The sequence below is a fragment of the Oreochromis aureus genome, linkage group 3, assembly GCF_013358895.1.
Source record: "Oreochromis aureus strain Israel breed Guangdong linkage group 3, ZZ_aureus, whole genome shotgun sequence".
NCBI lineage: Eukaryota > Metazoa > Chordata > Actinopteri > Cichliformes > Cichlidae > Oreochromis > Oreochromis aureus.
Window position 1 is genome coordinate 103,957,941 of NC_052944.1, and position 21,637 is coordinate 103,979,577.

At 42.4% G+C, this 21,637-nt stretch overlaps 2 protein-coding genes across 3 annotated transcripts in view; one reads left to right on the forward strand and one right to left on the reverse strand.

Moving 5' to 3' along the window:
• LOC116324874 overlaps positions 1–4,944 on the reverse strand; it is a 33,013-nt gene extending 28,069 nt beyond the window's left edge. The window contains exon 1 of the mRNA XM_039609090.1: positions 4,819–4,944. The gene's annotated coding sequence lies outside the window, so the exon portion shown is untranslated. The remainder of the gene's footprint in view (positions 1–4,818) is intronic.
• Positions 1–21,637, forward strand: part of LOC116324875 — an 87,077-nt gene that overhangs the window by 44,990 nt on the left and 20,450 nt on the right. The window lies entirely within an intron of this gene.

The window sequence follows — 21,637 nt, forward strand, 5'->3', positions numbered from 1 at the left end:
AAGGACGAATTAAACCTGCCTCCAGCGACTCCGAAATGTACTTCTCCAAGGCCGCCTTTTCCGAAGGGTTGATGTTATACAGCCGACGGGAAGGTAACGGAGCCCCTGGTAGCAGTTCAATCGCACAGTCATAAGGGCGATGAGGAGGCAGGGAGCCAGCACGCTGTTGACTAAAAACGAGCTTCAGGTCGTGATACTCCTTGGGAACAGCAGAGAGATCAATAACCTCCGCCGCCGGCTCAGTAACAGGGGCTGGCAGAGACGGCAAAGCCGAGCGTAAACAGTGCAACAAGCAGTGGCTACTCCAACTCTCCACGCGGCGGGCTGCCCAGTTAATGTGCGGGTTATGGCGCTCAAACCAAGGGAAACCGAGAACAACAGGCGACTCGGGAGAGGAAAAAACAAAAAACCGGAGACGCTCGTGGTGATTTCCAGAAAGGATCAATGACAGGGGTTCTGTCCGGTGAGTGACTGAAGGAAGCGATTGCCCATTAAGGGTGGTGACAGACATGGGAACGTCCAGTGGACACAAACGAATGCCGAGAAGGCGCACAAGGTCACGATCAATCAGATTTTGTTCTGCACCGGTATCTAAAAGCGCATGAGTGGAGTGAGACCCGGCGGGCACGTGAATGACAGCAGAGAGTAGCATGCGAGGGGCCGGGGAAGGAGAGGAAACGTCACCCATCAGTACCCCCAGAGTTACTGATGGGCACCGCCTTTTGACAAAGCCGGACAAGAGGCGACAAAATGGCCCGAACGGCCACAATACAGGCATAGCCGTCCCTCAAACCTCCTACGACGCTCAACCGGGGTGAGTTTAGCGCGACCCAACTGCATGGGCTCCTCTAAATTGTCAGTGGGAGGCGAGTCAGCACGAGCCGGACAGTGAGAAGGATGGGAAGCCGGAAACTCAGTGCGCACGGGCACATTCCCTCCCTGATTACCACGGGTTCGCCCCCCTCTGTCTTTCTCTCTCTCTCTTTCGCGCAGCCAATTATCGATGCGAATAGCCAGGTCCACTAGAGCTTCAAAATCTTCAGGTTCATCGCGAGTAGCAAGCTCATCCTTCATGCGTTCTGTTAAGCAATTAACAAATGCCCCGCGCAGCGCATTATCCGCCCAACCTGTCTCAGCGGCTTTAACGCGGAAATTGATGGAGAATTCGGCCACCGACTGACTGCCCTGCCGCAGCCCAGACAGCTGCCGTGCGGCTTCATCGGCGCGCAGGGGATGGTGAAAAACGGCTTTAAGAGCGAGTGTCGCCTGAATGGCGGTCAAGGTGTCGTTAACCCGACCCGCCCACTGTTCAGATTGCTGAAACTGTTTAGCCAACCTGGACAGTGATTCCTCGTGTTTTGAAAGCAAATCGCCGGTAGCGGCGTCCGTATGTTCTGCTGGGTCCATAAATGTGTTGGTCGGAGTATTCTGTTAAGACAAAAGCTGATGGACCCAAGAAGCAGAACGCACGGAGGCAGAGTTGCAGTGAAGGCAGTTTATTTACAGTGAGGGGAGGAGATATTTACAAGGACAACATATGTACAACGTGTATGAATGAGGACGCGGAGCCAGGACGTGCTAGTGACGAAAATACACATAAGCAGTGCACTCGATCTAGAAAAAGGAGAGGGAGGAAAATTAGGAGGGTCTCGCCTGTTAACCGAAAAAAGCTTAAAACTTTACAGAGAGTTGGAGAGCTTACTTGGCACAGTTTGGAGCCCAAAACCTCCAGGCTAGGCAAAACAGTCGAGGCCAAAATCCTAGGGAGGAAACAAAAACTCCTTACAGACACCAAAGTAATCCGAGGGCTCCAACAGGCAGGGGCAGAATTTCCACACTCCAAAAACGCCAATACTCCGACACTAATCTTCTGTCAGGTAGCTCCTAAAAACACTTCTGAAGAGAGCATCTGATGAGTAACAGGTGCGCCAGGTTCAGTGACTCACTGCCCCACCTACCTATACAAAAAGGGAGGCACCAAAAACACATACAAACAAAAACACCACATTACTAAAACCCAACACCTAACAATCCCTAGTCCCTTGGGCAGGACACCTGGGTCAAGCCAAAACCTTCTCTCGGATGTCAACTAGATTTTACTGGCCACAGCAGTTTACAGACACTGTTCAGTTTTGCAAGTCTTGTCCAGAGTGTCAGTTAACAGCACCAGGAAGGAAAGGTGAGAGGGCTCCCCTGATCCCTATGCCATTTATAGACACTCCATTCTCCCGTGTTGCGATGGACATCATAGGCCCATTAGAGAGGAGCAGTGCAGGGCACAGGTATATTTTGGTAGTGTGTGACTATGCTACAAGATATCCCGAGGCTTTCCCTTTAAAAAAGGTTAAAGCTCGTCAGATTGCCAACTGCTTAATACAAATGTTCTCGAGGGTAGGCATCCAAAAAGAAATCATTACTGACCAAGGGTCCAACTTTACATCCAACTTCATGAGAGAAGTCTATAGATTGCTGGGGATCAAAGGTATCAAGACAACTCCCTACCACCCACAAACAGATGGCCTTGTTAAGCGTTTCAAGAAAACCCTTAAAGCTATTTTGAGGAGGTTTGTGAAAGACACAGGAGCAGATTGTGACCAGTGGCTTCCTTTCGTGCTCTTTGCCTATAGAGAGGTACCTCAAGCTTCCACAGGGTTTTCTTCTTTCCAGCTCTTGTATGGCCACGCTGTCCGGGGTCCCCTTGATGTGTTGAAAGAGGCTTGGGAGGCTCCAAATCCCAGAAAACAATGCAATGTTCTTTCATACATACTGCAAATGAGAGATAAGCTTGAGGAGCTCCAAGAGCTGGCCAATACTCATCTGGCTGGTGTCCAACAACGTCAGAAGCAGAGTTATGACAAGGCAGCTCGTATGAGGATTTTTCAAGAGGGACAAAAAGTTTTGCTGCTTCTGCCATCATCTGAGAACAGTCTCCTTGCCAAGTGGCAGGGACTGTATGTGATAAGTAGGAAAGTGGGTCCAGTTACCTATGAACTGTACATGCCTGAGTGTCACAAGAAGCATCAAATATTTCATGTAAATTTGTTGAAAGAATGGTTTGATCGGCCAGCATCTTCGCTAGAGTGTTGCGCTCATGCCGTGGTCGAAGAGGAGGAACCACGGGAGCTTTTCTTTCCTTCTACATCAGGTCAACAGCCAGTTCCTGATTTGAGTCACCTTACTTCCAAACAACAGAAAGAGTTAAAAGCAATTATGCCTGCTGATCTTTTTAGCACCAAGCCAGGTTGCACCAATCTCATCCAACATGAGTTACGGCTCCACTGTCCCAATCAAAAACCTATTAGGGACACCACCTCATGGGTTCCTGCAAAGCTGATGCCATTGCCACATTGCTAAATTTGAGGTGGAGTACCTGGGTTATGTCTTCGGGGGTGGGGTCATCCGCCCTCAGGTGTCAAAGATTGAAGCTCTGAGTGCCTACCCTTCTCCTACGACCAAACGGAAAGTGAAATCATTTTTGGGTCTGGCCGGGTGATATCGCCACTTCATTCCCAACTTTTCTGCCTGAGCAGCGGTCCTTAGTGACCTTACTCGTAAATTCAGCCCCACAAAGGTTAAATGGACTGCCGAGTGTGATGCTGCTTTTGTTGATCTTAAAAACTGCTTGTGTAGTGAACCTGTTTTGCAGTGCCCGGATTTTACCCAGCCATTCACTTTGCAGATGGATGCTTCCGGAGAAGGACTCGGAGCAGTGTTGCTGCAGGGTGAGGGTGAGAATAAATGACCAGTTGTGTATATAAGCGGTAAGCTCTTTCCTAGGGAAATGAAATATTCCACTATTGAGAAAGAGGCACTGGCAATAAAATGGGCTCTGGATACATTAAAGTACTATCTAATGGGTGATGAGTTTGTTTTGGAAACTGACCATCGTGCATTGCAGTGGATGAACAGAATGAAAGACTGTAATGCCAGAATCACTAGATGGTATCTGTCCCTACAGCCATTTTGCTTCAGTATCCAGTATAGACCAGGACATAAGAATTTGATGGCTGATTTTCTGTCCACTCCATGGAGGAGTGACTGCCTTAAGGGGGGGGGGGGTGACAAAGTGGATGAGCAGTTGCAATGCTCTCCATTTGTCCCGTATGTGTTGACCTTTTTTTCTTTTTTTTTTGCACATTATACACATTATTCTGTTTCTATTTATTTGCTATGATTTGCTATTTGTCAAGTAACATTGCTGCACTCACTATCCCGGGTTTGTTTGTGTAAGCGTTCTGGTGCCGGCAAATCAAACATTCTGCAAATTAAGGCAAATACTCAGTTACATGTTTCTTTATTTTATTATGTTACAGATTAAGTCATGTGTTCATACTTACTTTGTTCTCTTTTCAGTCTTCATGAGGGTCAGGTGTGGGGAAATGCCCGCCTAGCATTTCCTCATTTTAAAGTCCTGATGATGTCACACATGACATCAGCAGGTGGAACCAAGTGGAGGGGTTTCTTTGTCCATAGAAATGCTTCCTTTTGTTTGTGTCAAGGTTTAAAGGGATTTGTTGAATCTTTTTCTTTTCATTAACACAGCCATTTAGTTGTGTAAATGTGCCAATTAGAAGTGTGAAGATGTTTTGTGTCTTTTTTTTAATCATCTGTGTAGAGTTTTAGATCCCTCAGTTCAAGTGAGTGGTACTGGCTGGGCTAATTGAAGGTAAATTGATGGCCCTATTTAAAGCTAGTCTCTGCCAGATTCAGATAAGAGAGGAGAGGTGAACTGTGTTACCAGAGCCATGTGCTGTTGAGGTTTGTTAAGTTGCATATTAAATTAAGTTCACTGTAAATAAATTGCTCACCTCTGGAAACCTGAAATGTCCGTGTAGTCTGCTTCCCTACCACTAGTGATGGGTAGATGAGGCCTCGTGAAGCGTTTCAGCACATTCCCCAAACTGTATCGATACTGTGTCGACACAGTGTTGCTGTTTTGCTCCATACTGACACCTGCTGGACCTTAAATATCATTGCAGGCAACTTACTTGAGACTCAAAACAGACACTGATTCAGTGACCTAGTCATACTTGTACACTGTAAGGTATTGTACTTTCCATGGAATCATTTTATATCTTTTACATTTCAAATATTGTAGACATCTATAAAATATATTGTGAATGACACTAAGTGAAAATTAAAATGAAAGTATTGTGAATGTAATATTACCCATTTGACTCAGAGTTTATTATAAAATTCTATTCAGAAAAATAAGTTTATCCAGTGTTTTTGCATTCAGTCTATTGCATTTTTCTTACACCATTTCCCCAGCTTTGGAAAACTCACAGGGCACAGATGAAGCTGGGGTACACAAAAACTGTAAAGCCAGGTGGAAAAAGTTCTGATAAGATGTCTTCCTATTCCCCCAGTACGTTAAAGGATCCTCTGATCTTGGAATGTTTCTCTCCGACACTCTCCACAACACTAAGGGGTTGGCAGTCCTTTATAATAAAATTCAGGACTGCCTGGTCCAGAACAGTCTTCCTAGATGCTTAATTTCAAAGTAATAAAACACATATTAATAAAAAAAAATGATGATAAAGCTGTTCAGTGTCTATATAGGCCTACTTGTGTTCATTCTTGGTGTGTTTGTCTCCTGATTTTCTTGTTTGGCTCTGTAATGCCTAAACACTGAGGAGGTGCTTTTGTTTGTGTAAGAAAGCTCCGCAGAACAGACGCGACATTTATCCTGCATAAAATGAAATAAATAATTTACACTGCAGGTCACATTGCTGTTTTTCCTATTCTGATAGTTTGTCTGTCTTTGTTTCAGTGTAAACTATTTGCAGTTAAAAGATCAAAATGATCCCACACAGCAGAAACATTTCTTTTTCTTTTGGGCTCCATTTTGTTATGGAGAGATGTGTTTTTTTTGGTTTTTTTTAATCTTTGCGACAGTAATTTCGTGTTTTTTTTGTGGCGACTCATTCCGTTGGTAGATGCGGATGCGGTACTTTTTAAACACAGTTTTTGGCAATGAGCGATACAGCAGCTGTATCGATCACGTGACTTTTTCTTAAAGCGACGCACGCACCGATACAGGCTTCGCTAGGTGAGCTTGATACATGCGTCGGTGCGTCAGTGTTGCAGGACCCATCACTACCTACCACCTTCCTTGTCGTTCGAGTCTGACTACTTCACAGGTATAAATCCAGCTGTGTCAGCTGACAGGATGTCAGACCAGTGTTTGTTCTGGTGCTGAAGGTCAGCGGTCTTTACTTGAAGGTAACTTCAGTCATGTGTAAAATTTCCATTACTGTCTTCACAGCTACATCATGACCATCTTTGGTCTTACAGCAGAGGAGGAATGATCAGAATAACCTATTCCAGTCACGCTGCAGCCTTTAGGGTGGATCCTGATGAGTGGGAGGAACACTGGTGTAGTCTGAGATCCACATCTTTACCACATCAGCTGGTGGTGACCCTGCTGACTTTGATGCAGTGTAAAGTGCTGATTGTCTGTCTGCTTCCTGTGGTGATCTCTGCTCAATCTGACCATCAGCAGCTTCCTCTGTGCTTCTCAGTATTGGGCAAGTTACTTAATTTTTAGTAATTAGTTATCATTACTAGTTACTTGTTCAAAAAAGTAATAGTGTTACAATATTATAAAAGTAACTAATTACAAGGAAAAGTAACTATTGTGGTACTTTAAAAAAAAGTGTAACCCTCTGGGGTCCAGGGTATCATTGGCCAATTTTGACTACTTTTGATTTTGGGTCTACCCCAACATGACTGCTTACTTTTCAGAAAAAAGAAAAGTCTCATCTACACACTTTAGAAGCATGAGAAGAGAAATCCTGTTCCCCAACCGGAAGATAGAGGGGGATGGGAGCATGTTGCCAAGCATATAGCTCTACCCATGTTCACCAGCATGATACCGTGGACAATGCCAAATCATCTGTTGTGTACATGCTAACAAATGAATGCAATTCCAATACCTAGACAGTGATAAAGAACCAATCAGTGCATCAACAAAATGTCAGATGATTGAACTGAAATTGTCATGGTTCTGGGTCATTTTGACCCAGCATTTTCAGTTTCTTATATTTTGGTATTCTTCTGTATTATGATTTAGGTTTTGTTTCTTTTGTTATCTTCTTTTTAATATCATTTTCTATGTTTCAGTTTATTCTGGTTAAGGGTTTTAGTTCTTAGGTTTTGTGTCTCATGTTTAGTGCAGGTTTAGGTCAGCATCAAGTCAGCATTCTTGTGAATTGTTTCTTGTTTCCTGTTTTATTATGAAGGTCGGTGTCTCATGTGAGTGTATTCACTTTTGCTTCCCCTGTCTCATCTTGTCATTTACTTCCAGCGGTGTTCCCCACCTGTGTGTAATCTCCCTGTGTTCTTCTGTGTGTATTTAAGTCGTGTCTACTTGTGTACAAGTTGCTGGTTTGTCTGTGAATCTACTGTGTATCTTCCTTGTGTTCACCCTGCTGTCCACCTACATGTGCCGCTGCTCACCCACTTTCCTTTATGTCCAGGTTTGACGTTCTGTAGTTTAGTTTGTCCCAGTATAGGTTAGCTTCAGTTCTGTTTTGCCACTTCCACCTTGTGTTTTCTTTTTTTTAATAAACCACCTTCACATCTCAGCGAGTGCGCCTGCGCTTGGATCCTCATTTATTTCCTCCTCACGGCGCATCCCCATTCACGGTGACAGAAACACTGATCAAGCTCTCTCCCCCAAGTTAAAAATACATAGATTAATTATCAGTGCTGTAAATTTTTTACTTTTACTGTGCAAATCTTGTCTGAGCCCACTTTAACCACTCTTCCTGCATTCTACATAAAGCACAAACAGAGATGGAACATACAGAGTGGGAAGGGTCAATACACCATGTATTCTGAACTAAAGTGAAAAACTACAATAAGCTGAAACACACACACACGTATACTACAACAAGCTTACAAAAGCTGTGTCCCAATCCATCCACCGCACGCTTCGGAGTACGCATTTTGAGACCTATTACGTCACAGCGACGCGAAGATGGCTGTCCCAATCCGAAGTGTACTCCGCATGCTTTCTCCAAATGCGCTGTCGATTTCCACAAATTTGAAGTGTGGTCCGGTGTAGACTTCGTGGTCCCATATATCCCACAATACATAGGGCGGCAGTGGGTGTGGATAATTTTGCCAAAAAAAAAAAAATGGCGGACGGCTGAAGCGGGGCAGCCGAAGAGTAAACTGTCAAAAGTAAGTTCAGAGATTTCAGCGAGCTGAAATCTCTGAAACCGACTGGCCTTCACTTCCTACGAGACAGAGAAGCACTTCTACCCCTGTATACGGGAGGAAACAGGACTGGACAACCGTGAATAGGAAGGTTAACAACAAACCTCCAAAACAACTGAATGTGAAACTGCAGAACAGATTTGCTCCACTATCAAAGGACCCTGCATCTATATCTGACAACCATCCATCAAAAAGTAGCGAAGTAAGGTCTGAAAATCTGTTGAAAAGTAAAAGGCCACAGGGAAAGTTAAAGGCTAGGCCTGAAACTCTGATTGTAGGTGACTCTGCCGTAAAGGATGTACAAAGGATGTGCGGTAAGAACACCAAAGTCCTCTGCTTTCCTAAGGATATGGTTAACAACCTAAAGGAGAGAATTCTTCAAATTGCAGATGAATATCCAACCGTGACAAACATTGTTCTGCATACAGGGTCAAACGATGTGTCCAAACAACAGTCGGAGGTTCTGAAACGGGACTTTACTGGATTATTAAACACTGTAAACTCTCTGAATGCAGCTGTATTCATCAGTGGACCTGTACCGCCTGTCAGAGGAGGAGACGAGAGATTCAGCAGATTGTTTGCACTGAATAAATGGCTTATATCAGCATGTACTGACCACTCAGTGCATTTTATCAACAACTTTAATATTTTTTGGGAACGCAGGCATCTGTTTAAAGCAAATGGATTTAATTTTAACAAGTCTGGGGTGAAACTGTTCACCTCCAACTTGTTTTATTCCATACGTCATCCATCTGTGCTTGGTGCCAAGGCTGAAATAAACGAGGAGTTATCTCATAAAGAGGAACAAACAGTACTCCGAGAACAGACAAAGCCCAGCAGAAACCTTGAGGAGGAGCTCCATCTGCCCCCACCCGGGAAGAGCCTCAGAAAGGAGAGACATCTGAGGCAAGAAGAGGGGTCCCTACTCGCCTCCAACTCTCTCAACAACACCAACGACCAGGACCAGGGACCACGACCTTCCCCAGTCCCCCAAACCCCTGACAGGCCATCACCCTCCTCCCCCTCCCTTTCTCCCTCCTCCCCACACCTGAAATTCACTGAGGAGATGATGGAGCAGGTCAATGCTGGGCTCAGATCTACCCCCCGGCCCAATCCCTTTTTGTCCCCCATAAACCCCCCACCAGAGCAGCCAAAGGTTCGCCATCGGGCCCCGCCCTCAACAGAGCAATCGAAGTTACATTGCCCAGCCTCGCTCCCCTTAGTTCCTCCTTACCACCTTCATGCTCTGTCTCCGCAGTCTGATGTGTGATGTGTGGAGGGTCCGGGCTGCGAGGATTATGGCAGTGGTGACTTTTCCCAGGAGAAGCTGGGACCCTGTTTACTAGAAGGTTTTAAAATTTCAGTACTTTTAGGTGACAGAAGGAGACATGTGGCCTGGTCAAAACACAGAGAGCCGCACTCTAAAAGATCTTTAAATATAGTAAACATACCTTGTGTGCCACAGACTGCTCCCAAACACGAGGGGGCAAATAATACCTCTAAAACACTTAAGTTGGCTTTATTAAACGTTAGATCTTTAGCTGGGAAAACATTTTTAATTAATGATTTAATCACCAAGCACAGCCTTGATTTTATGTTTTTAACTGAAACTTGGTTGGACCAAAGTAACAGTGGAGCTGTTCTCATCGAGACGACCCCTCCTAACTACAGTTTTATCAGTGAGGCCAGGGTGAGCAGGAGAGGAGGAGGGGTTGCTGTCTTATTTAATGAAACATTTCAATGTAAGCAGCTATCTCCTGGAAGTTTTCAGTCTTTTGAATATGTGGCTTTACAGCTGAAGGCCCCATCCAAAGTTATGTTTCTTAATGTTTACAGGCCTCCCAAATACTGCACAGACTTTTTTAATGCTCTCAGTGAACTGCTGTCTGTGATCTGTGTTGATTTCGACTGTGTAATTATTGTTGGGGATTTTAACATCCATGTGGACAACCCTCAGGACAAAGGGACTAAAGACCTGAGTAACACTCTGGGCAACTTTGGGCTGACTCAGCATGTAACAGAGGCCACACATAATAGAGGACACACTCTTGACCTACTGATCTCCAAGGGCCTGAGCATTTCAAACGTTACTGTGTCTGATGTGGGCCTGTCTGATCATTACTGTGTTTTCTTTGAAAGTAAAATCTCAGCCCACACAAATATATCAACAGCAGTGATGACAAAACGGTGTATAACTGAACACAGTCGTGAGATCTTTAACCAGGTCTTCCCATTAACACCTGACCTGTCCAGAGGTTCAGTCAATGAGCTCGTCACCAGCTTCAATGCTAAAATGTTAAATGTAATGGACACTATTGCTCCCATTAAGGTGAAGGTTATCTCTGGAAGGAAGAAGTCTCCATGGAGAAACTCCACACTGGTGAAAAATGAAAAAAGAGAGTGTAGGAAAGCTGAGTGCAGATGGAGAAAAACAAACCTCCAGGTTCATTATGACATCTATAAAGAGAAACTTCACAATTATAACTTACAACTGAGGAGTGCAAGGAAGTCCTACTTCTCTGACATCATCACCAAAAACAGTCATAACGCTCGGGTCTTATTTTCTACAGTTGACAGGCTAACAAACCCTCCTGTGTCAGTGGCAGCTGAACTTCATTCGACCATGGCCTGCAATGACTTAGCCAAATTCTTCACAGAAAAAATCCAAAAGATTAGACAAGCAATTAATACATCAACAGCTGATCCAGGAAATGTACTGTGTCCACCAAAAAACCGTTTAAACACCATCAAACAGTTTCACCCTATTAACAGCAAAGACCTGGAGGACATCTTAGGTCAACTGAACTCCTCCTCTTGCTGTTTAGATGTCCTGCCAACAAGTTTTTTCAAAAAGGTCTCAAAGACTTTGGAGTCAGACCTGTTACAGATCGTCAACTTTTCTTTAATGTCAGGTGTGTTTCCAGAATCACTAAAAACTGCTGTAATTAAACCTATACTGAAAAAGGACAATCTTGACAAGACACAAATGAATAACTACAGGCCGATCTCAAATCTCCCATTTTTAAGTAAGATTATTGAAAAAGCAGTTTCTCAACAGCTCAATTACTTCCTAAAACAGAATAACTGCTATGATGCCTTCCAGTCAGGTTTTAGACAGAACCACAGCACTGAAACCGCTCTGACCAAAGTGTTTAATGACATATGTCTGAACACAGACAGTGAAACAATGTCAGTCTTAGTTTTACCGGATCTCAGTGCAGCATTTGATACAGTTGACCACAACATATTACTCAAATGACTGGAGAACTGGGCAGGTCTTTCAGGAACTGTACTAAACTGGTTCAAAACATACTTAGAAAACAGGAAATACTTTGTATCAATAGGTAACTTCACATCTGAGCAGACAAGTATCACATGTGGAGTTCCCCAAGGTTCCATCTTGGGACCCCTTCTGTTTAACATTTACATGCTCCCACTGGCACAGATTATAAAGAACAACAAAATAAACTATCATAGCTATGCAGATGACACACAAATATATATCACAATGTCACCAGGAGACCGAGGCCCTGTACAGGCTCTTGGTAAATGCATTGAGGAAATTAATGACTGGTTGTGCCACAATTTTCTCCAGCTAAACAAAAATAAAACTGAAGTAATAGTCTTTGGTGCAAAAGAAAAACGATTACAGATCACCAGAGAACTTCAATCTATACACCTAAAACCACAAACCAGGCGAGAAATTTGGGTGTAGTGATGGATGCAGACCTAAACTTAGAAAAACACATTAAGACAATAACAAAATCAGCTTACTATCACCTCAAGAATATTTCAAGGATAAAAGATCTGATGTCTCAACAGGACCTGGAAAAACTAGTCCATGCATTCATCTTTAGTAGGCTTGATTACTGTAACAGCATCTTTACAGGTCTACCTAAAAAATCAGTCAGACAACTACAGCTCATTCAGAACTCTGCTGCTCGAGTCCTCACTAAGACCAAAAAAGTGGACCACATCAGTCCAGCTCTGAGGTCTTTACACTGGCTGCCTGTCCGTCAGAGGATAGACTTTAAAGTTCTGATGCTGGTCTATAAAGCTCTGAATGGTTTAGGACCGAAATACATCAGTGACCTTCTGACCCAGTATGAACCTTCCAGATCCCTCAGGTCATCTGGATCCGGTCTGTTATCAGTCCCCAGAGTCAGAACCAGACACAGAGAAGCTGCATTCAGCTTTTATGCTCCTTATATCTGGAACAAACTCCCAGAAAGCCTCAGATCAGCTGAAACACTCAGTTTATTTAAATCCAGGTTGAAGACTCACCTATTCTCAGCTGCATTTGAATAAAGCACCAAATCCACACTTAAGTTTAAATTTCAAAACCTACTTTTTAACTACTGATTTTATCTACTGTTCTGATTTTATCTACTGTTTTGATATTTGATTTTATATACTGTTTTGTTTGTTTGTTTGTTTGTTTGTTTGCTTGTCTTAATCAAATTTAAATCATGCTTTTTATTTGTTTTTGTTTTTAATGTCTCTGTAAAGCACTTTGAATCACCTTGTTGTTGAATTGTGCTATATAAATAAACTTGCCTTGCCTTGCCTTACTGAATATGATGTCACTTATTTATGTGCGAATGTTTAATAACGAAGAACATTAAAACATTACTGTTGGCCACATGTTGGCAGAGTTATGTGACATTAGTGACGTTTGTACTTTCAGCATTTACTTGGTTTTAAAGCCTTTACTTTAAAATATACGCCGTTCAATAGTCGACCTTAAGCTTACAGAGAATGTGATGATTTTATGGATAATTAAAGTCAGTCATATATCCACAAACACAACAGGCTGAAAGTCAGTGATGCTGCTCGGTTTGCAGTCCTGAATATGACGGCACAAGCAGGATTCACTGCACTGTTAATGTTAGCTACGTTATATTGCTGCCTCTGTTCGGTGGTGTCAAGCCAAACGGACTTTAACGTGTGTTTGAACGAGCTGACGGTTCACTCGTTAAGCTGAAAGAAAGATGCTTTAATCACAGGAGTCACACATGTGTCCACTGGACCATCTGGAACTCTTCTTGTTTAGCACTCGTAATAACACAAACACTAAATCCTCCTTCTCTTGTGCTGTTTTGTAGCAGTGTGTACACCTGAGACTGTCACCTGTCTGTCTGTCCTGCACTCTCTCTCTGTTTCTTTCTCTCTGATTGTGGAATAAAAGTATGAACATGTATTTATAAGTTACACTTGTGTTTGAATCCTGCAGCTTATCACACATTTGATTTCCATGTGTGACAACTGCAAGTGTCCAGAGTGAGGACAGACTGAGGGACCCACTGCTGCACATTATCTGTGAGGCTTTGCACCCCTGATGATCCACCAGGACAAACTCTGCAGTGTGTGAGGAAGAGGAGGAGGAAGAGCCAGCAGCAGCTGACAGATGGAGAGAATAGACAGACTGTTCCCTGTTTGTGAAGGACTGCTAGGAAAGTTTAACATAACTAATTGTCTGTCCTGAATCAGTCTTATTAGGTAATGTTCAAATAATGTTATCATTCCAGTGTTTTCAGTGTGGGAGAAAGTACTCAGGCCTTCAAGTTACACACTATGAAAGGCAGCAACAAGTTTAATATTCAGAAACCTAAAGTATGTATCAGCAGCAGAATGGAGTAAAAATAAATGTTTGTTTCAGTTCTATGAAGCTTTGAGTATTTTGGATTAGTAGTACTGCTGTGTTTGTTGCATCATATTGCTGTAATTGTTTATATGCTTTATATATTCTGAGCTAAGTTGATCTATAGTGTTACATCATATTCTATAAGGATGTTATGTGTTTGTATACTTTCTGCCCAGTTTGACCCATTTAGCAGAAGTCAGCCTGTTTAAGGCTCTGATATCTATTCTGTATGACTTACAGCAGTTATGACATGGTCTGATTTTCTCACCCAATAAAGGAATATTTCATATATCAGTCTGATCTTCATTCTATTAGAAACGGTTATCACAGCTCGTACATTTTCTTTTTACACATATATGTAAGCAATGAGCCAAATGTAATAATGCCATCATATTAAGAGAACAATATTTGTCTCTTATATATAATATAAGACATCTGGAACATCATTATTGTTCCAGAGAAGACAGGACAGTCAGTCATAGACAAACATCCTTTAAATTCAATTTTATTTATATAGCACCAAATCACAACAACAGCTGCCTCAAAGTGCTTTATATTATAAGGTAAAGATTCTTGCATAATACAACAAAAACAGAGAAAACCCTAATAATCATATGACCCCCTGTGAGCAAGCACTTTGATGACAATTTGAAGGAAAAACTCACTTTTCAACAGGTAAAGACCTCCATCACAACCAGGCTCAGGGAGGAGCAGATTAATATGCAGAGAGGGGATTATTAAAAGGCATAGAGACATTTTCACTGCTAAGAAGATGACACCCAACTTTATGTATCCAGATAACACATGTGTTATCTGGATAACACATGCCAATGTGTTATCTAGCTTGTCTTAAATATATAAAGACATTCATGACCTCTAATTTCCTGTCTCAGAGTGACGCTGAAAAACTAGTTCATGCATTTATTACTTCCAGCCTGGACTACTGTAATTCATTATTATCAGGATGTCCTAAAAACTCCCTGAAAAGCCTTCAGTTAATCCAAAATGCTGCAGCAAGAGTCCTGACAGGGACTAGAAAGAGAGAGCAGATTTCTCCTGTTTTGGCTTCCCTTCATTGGCTCCCTGTTAAATCCAGAATTGAATTCAAAATCCTGCTCCTCACATACAAGGTCTTAAATAATCAGGCCCCATCTTATCTTAATGACCTTGTAGTACCATATCACCCTATTAGAGCACTTCGCTCTCACACTGCAGGCCTACTTGTTGTTCCTAGAGTATTTAAAAGTAGAATGGGAGGGAGAGCCTTCAGTTTTCAGGCCCCTCTAGTCATGTGCCAGTCAATGTTAATAGCTCCCAATCCGGAGCCAGGTTTTCTTCCTGGCTGAGAGTTGTATTTCTTCAAATTGTTCTCAAGCCCTTGGTCATAGAACTTTAACAACAGATAAGTGGAGATGAGAGGAAAATAGATTGAGTGAAAGTGAACAGAAGAGTTGGAGGAATGTGAGAACAAATACGGAGGTAGAGGAAGAGTGATGAAGAAGACATTACTCAGTAGAAGAAACTTGTGGGTGACTTGATGATACTATATGTCTCATGATGTAGTCCAAATCTGTGTTGCCTCTCTTTAAGCTTCCTACAGAGGAGAAAAATAAAAGCAAGTCTCACTTCTCTTGATGTCATTTCTACATCAGGCACATAAACACATCCTGTGACTTTGGAAATGTCTTTTTTTCCCCACATGTAATTTATATTATAGATCAGAGATCATACACAATATTGTCAAAGATTTTCTTAAAATTTCATGTGAAAACTTTTCACGGAACCTTGAAATCAGCTACACACTATGGTCAGCTTCTGATAATCATATGTCTGTAATAGCCTCTGACTGGTTGCCAAACTCAACGCAGATCAACATAGGATTTTAAGAGCCATTTTAACAAGAGTAACAAATACTGTTTTCAACATCGAGATTCAAAAAAAGAAGCAGTATAGTGATTTCATGAATTTTTTTGTAGAAAGATTCAAAAGGAACACTGTTGTTCAAGGACAGAATTCAGAAAAGGTTTTCATTCCAAACACCTCATGGGAAAACTCTTTTTATCCTCCCTTTCTAGCAGGGTTTCAGTGACATCACGTGGATGAATAACTTAAGTCCACCTAAAAGGGCGGACATAACATCATCACCACCCCCACCCGAAATTGGGTATTAAGCCCCAAGCATGATAGAAAGTGGAGTGTTCAGTGCGAGAGGAACACACCCAAAAGACAGGACCATGGTGAAGCTTGAAACCTGGACCCACTGTAGCTGGTTACCAAGATTATGTGAAGTATACTCTAAAGGTCTACTAGATGATGTAAATCCAGCACTATGGACAATTCCTATTGCGACCATCAACGAGACACAAATCAGTTGATCTACACCACGGTATCAGTGATCTGTGAGATGCTTGGCTACAAGATTAAAAGCAACAAGGAGCAGTACCCTTCATGGAGAAGGAAACTAGAGGCCAAGATCAAGGTAACATGGAGGGAGGATAGCAAAGCATTGGAGCTGCGGAAAGGGTGCGATGAAGAAGGTGCTTAAGCTGTCCATACCTCAGGCTTTAGAAACTGGCAAACAAAGACTTGGCCAGCTGCTTGAAGTACACCAGAGAAATAAATGGCAGGAAAATAAACCAGCTCCTTTCCACTGAACCATCCAAGATACACGTTTAGTGGGAGGGGAACAATATAAGTACAGCACCACCCAAGCTAGAGACAGAACAATACTGGAAGAGCATATGGGAGAAGAATTTAACCCATAACTTAATTAACCCATAAACATGCTCAGTGGCTAGTGGCAGCAACCTCCCTTAACAGGGTCTCCAGTCACCATCACAGTGGCAGACATCCAAGAAGGGGTCTCCAGTATGAAGAGTTGGACAGCACTGGCCAAAAAACCTACCTTACCTTAGTACCACATCAAAGCTCCTTTCAGGCATCATAACAGCTAAGATGAACAGGCACATGGCTCAAAAATGAGTGGGCCACAGAAAGGAACTGGCAAGAATAGCAGAGGTGCAAAACACAAGGTGCTGGCAGACAGAGCAGTCGCCCGAGATTGTAAGACCAGACTTACCTGTGCCCCACATGGGGACCCTTGAATGCCTAGAATTGTATAAGATCAAAAGGACAGTTGGAGCCTTCATCAGGGACTCAATGGGTATGTAGCGAACAACCCTAGAGGCCAACTTCAAGCATATTACACGAGTCACCATGAAATTTGCAATCTACTGTTCTGTTCTGCATAGGCCAGACCCCCTCAGTGAGATCATTGACAAGACTGACTATGGATACCGACTATTTAATGGAGCAGTTGTCAGCCACCTCCTGTACGTGGATGACATCAAGCTGTATGCCAAGAGTGAACGAGACATCGATTCACTGATCCACACCACCAGGATATACAGCAATGACATCGGAATGTCGTTCGGACTGGAGACGTGTAGTCGGATGGTAACAAAGAGAGGGAAGGTAGTCAGAACTGAGGGGATTGAACTACCAGAAGGCAACATTGCAGACACTGAGGACTACAAGTACCTGGGGATCCCACAGGCAAATGAGAACCACAAAGAGGCCGCTAGGAAAGCTGCAACTACAAATTACCTACAGTGAGTAAGGCATGTCCTGAGAAGTCAGCAGAATGGGAAGAAAAATCAACATCTATCAACACCTACACTGTAAAATGTAATATTGTGTTTAATTAAAAATATTAAACAGGCTGAACTCAATTTTTATCAATTTGTTATTAGAACTCAATTTAAATAAGTTACCAGTACTTTTTATGCAAAAATGCTGATAAACTCCATTTATTTGAGTTGTCTTAACTTAGAATAACTAAGTAAGCTGGAAGTTTTGCTTCTCAGTGCGGAAGAATGAAAGATGTGTTTTGAAAATGCCACGTGACTACCGTCCTCCTCCCTCTCGGATCAGTCCGCATGTTCACGGTGCATTTTTTATGGAATATGTTGAGCAAACCTGGAGAAGTGTCAGCTCAAGATATTATTGTTGTCATTGCTGTGGATCTTTACCTGATACACTGACTTGGTGAGTAAATGTTTACTCTTATTCAAACTGATTTTGTGGCTTCTCTTAGTTTAGCACCAGGTTTAAAATCTTGCTAGCTAGTTAGTGTTAGCCTAGCGTTGCTGCTGCCGCTGGGCTCATGTTACTTAAAAATTAACACCACAGCCTTAAAAACCTTACATAAAACTATGTGGTGAAATTTTCTGTTGATTGTTTGAAATAAATAAGTGAGATAAGAGCCCAGACAAAATTCTTCGGGAGGTGCAGCCGTTAGGGGTGGGGTGGGTGTGGGATGTGGTGGGTGGATAACAGAGCTCTCCGAAAACGTGGAAGCACTTTTGCAAATATGTGATATTTTGATAAATTAAGTAGATATTTGAGCATTACACAGCTACATTGTCGCCTGAAAATATCTTAAAAGGTTATTTTGTGACCCAGAAAGGGTAGTCTGGGGAAAAGGAGGATCGCATTTGTCGCCACGGTTGTCGGAGCCTGTGCGCACTTGTAAGCGCGGCAATGGCGGAGGAGCGCCGCTGAAAAACTTATTACTTTTTCTGGGTCACAAAATAAACTTTTAAGATATTTTCAGGCGAGAATGTAGCTGTGTAAATTTCAAATATCTGCTCGATTTATCAAGACATCACATATTTGCAAAAATGCTCCGACGTTTTCGGAGACTTCTATTTTTTTTTTTCATGCTTTGTGGCAGCTTTAGAAAATCTGTGGCATCTATTAATGTCAAATCTAGCCTTTATTTAACAACATAAGCAAACTCTATGTTACAATGATTGCACAGCCATTAAGGATCAAATCAGTTTCTGAAAAATGTTCTGTTTTTTCTCCCTCTGCTTGCTTCTTACTGTCTTTGAGGCTCGGGACCAGCACTCCTGTTGTTGGACAGAAAGACATCAGTAAGTATTTTGGTTTTCCAATATATTAGCAACTGTCAGTGACATTTATATTAATCAGGCTGAACTTTAATCATACTTTAGATCAGCCTGTTTTACTTATTGTTTTGTTTGTGCTTTGGTTTGGGGAAGTTGTTTCTTTACTGATCTTTTCCTGTCTTCTGTTATTAGACTTGAGATATGACTGCACTATGCTGTTGCTGGTGACCACAGTTAATTCTACAAGACATGCTGTGTAAGTAAACAAACAACAACAGTTTGGTCTGCATTTCTTGAAAGATCACATCCCCAAACTTAGTTTAGAGGGTCTACACTGTATATAGTGAAGTCTGCAAGTTTTCTAACAGCAAAATCTGTTTTGTGCCCAAAATCATTTTGCACATCATTAGAATGAAAGTTATTGGCCATGTTTGCATAGCCCTTTTAAAATGATGCTTTCATGACATTATTGTGTGTTGGGTGGTGGTCAGGGCTATGCAGACTGACAATTTGGGACATTGAATGTCACCTCTCCGTGGGGAGGGAGCCTGAGATTGTCTAAATTGGAGTCTGTTTTATACCAAATGCAGAAAAAAATGTTTTAAGAAAGCAATTAAGTTCATGTTCCAAAAAATATGATTGTTTGCTTGCAGGCCACCAGGAGAGATGAGTCCTCTGTCACAGATGGTGTGGTCAGTGAAGATGGTCGCCTGCAGGTTCAAGCTCATTGCATCTCCAACCCACATCCACTGCCACTGTACTTAAGGGAAGTTAAAGACTTTCTTCTGCACTTACATTTGGATCACCTCGATCCATGACAATCATTCAGGCAGTAATGCCTGGACTGGAAACAAGCCATCCTTAAAATAATACAACATTCCAGCTCATGTGTTGGAATGGAAAACAAATGTGTTGTTTAAATCAGAGACTGCACTTGTGACAGAACAACAAATATTTTATTTTGATTATATAAGTAATGTAAGTACAAAACAAACTTGTGGTAGGCCTAAACTTATTTTCAGAATAATTACATCTGAGACTTTGTTTCATTGTAAGATTATAACAGTGATGGCAATATAATTGTTTGTTGTTCAGCAGAACAGTGTCCAGTATGTTGGCTGTTATACTTTGTTGTGTTTGAAAATAAAAGTTGGGCTCATTTTAACATCATTACAAAAATTGTTGTTAATTATTTTTAATCATATTCATGGTACCACAAATTGTTTTTTCATTTAGTTGAACTTAACATGTGTGTCAGTAGGTAAACAATTAGTATTGTACAGTCAGAAATATCAAGTTATTGTTAATACTGCAGACTTGCAATGTATAAGTTGTCCTAACAGTCATCTTAAGTAAGCTTTACTTAGTTTTTTTGAGGCAACGAGTTTCCATAATTTTTTTGAGTTCTGGGAACTAACACGGCTGTACAGTGTACTCAAAATGAGTGAGTTGCCCTAACTTGGTCATCTTACGTAAACTTGATCCAATTTTTTTGAGTTCTGGGAACAAATGAGCTTGTACAGAGTACTCAAAGTAAATAAGTTGTCCTAACTTAGTCATTTTTAGCTAAGCTTTACTCAATTTTTTTGAGGCAACGAGTTTCCATAATTTTTTTGAGTTCTGGGAACTAATTAGATTTTACAGTGTACGCCCTGTCGGTGATCAGGTACCCTGCTGAAATAATAAGCTGGCCAGAGGAGGAGATGGAAGCAACCGACATCAAGCTCCCTCCATGCATGGAGGGTTTCACCCCAAGCCCAGCACCCTGAGGCTGTATGCTAAACAGAAGGAAGGAGACCGGGGACTACTGAGTGTCAGCACCACGGTCCAGGATTAGACAACGAACATCCATGAGTACATCAGGAAGATGGCCCCAACCGATCGCGTGCTCAGTGAATACCACAGGCAGCAGAAACCCAAGAATGAGGAGAAAAAGGAGGAGCCATTATGAAAGGACAGGGCCATGCATGGTATGTATCACCGACAGATAGCGGAGGTGGCTCATATCCAGAAATCCTTCCAGTGGCTGGACAAAGCTGGACTGAAAGACAGCACAGAGGCACTAATCATGGCAGCACAGGTACAAGCTCTAAGAACAAGATCCATAGAGGCTGGGGTCTATCACACCAGGCAAGACCCCAGGTGCAGGCTGTGTAAAGATACCCCTGAGACAATCCAGCACATAACAGCAGCTGCAAGATGCTAGCAGGCAAGGCATACGTGGAAAGCCATAACCAAGTGGCTGCCATAGTATACAGGAACATCTGTGCTGAGTATGGCCTGGAAGTCCCGAGGTCAAAATAGGTTGGTTGTGAGTAACCATGCTAAGATGCTATGAGACTTTTAGAAAAAAAATCTGCTAATGGCTAACCAACCCGACATAGTGGTGGTAGACAAGCAGAAGAAGACGGCCATAGTGATAGATGTAGCAATACCGAATCAAGAAGAAGGAACACCAAAAGCTTGAGAAGTACCAAGGGCTCAGAGAAGAGCTTGAGAAGATGTAGAGCATGAAGGTAACAGTGGTCCCAGTGGTAATCGGAGCAGACATAGATAGCTAGATATAGTCGAGCTCACCTCAACCCACATTTTGGGCTCTGAAGCCAGTCTCCTGGGGAGGGGCTGAACTCTGTCTCAGTTTGGAGTTGCCCTTTGTGAAGAGATTCTGGCAAATTGGAGTGTTCTGTGGGAGATGCTTCAGGAGTATGGGGTTAAGCAGAGTGTGAATCGGTAGGAATGAGAATCAGCACCTCCAAATCTGAAGCCATGGTCCTCAGCCGGAAAAAAGTGGGTACTGTGGCTGTAGTGATGTGGACACTGTACCAGTCCATTGTGGTGAAGAGAGAGCTGAGTG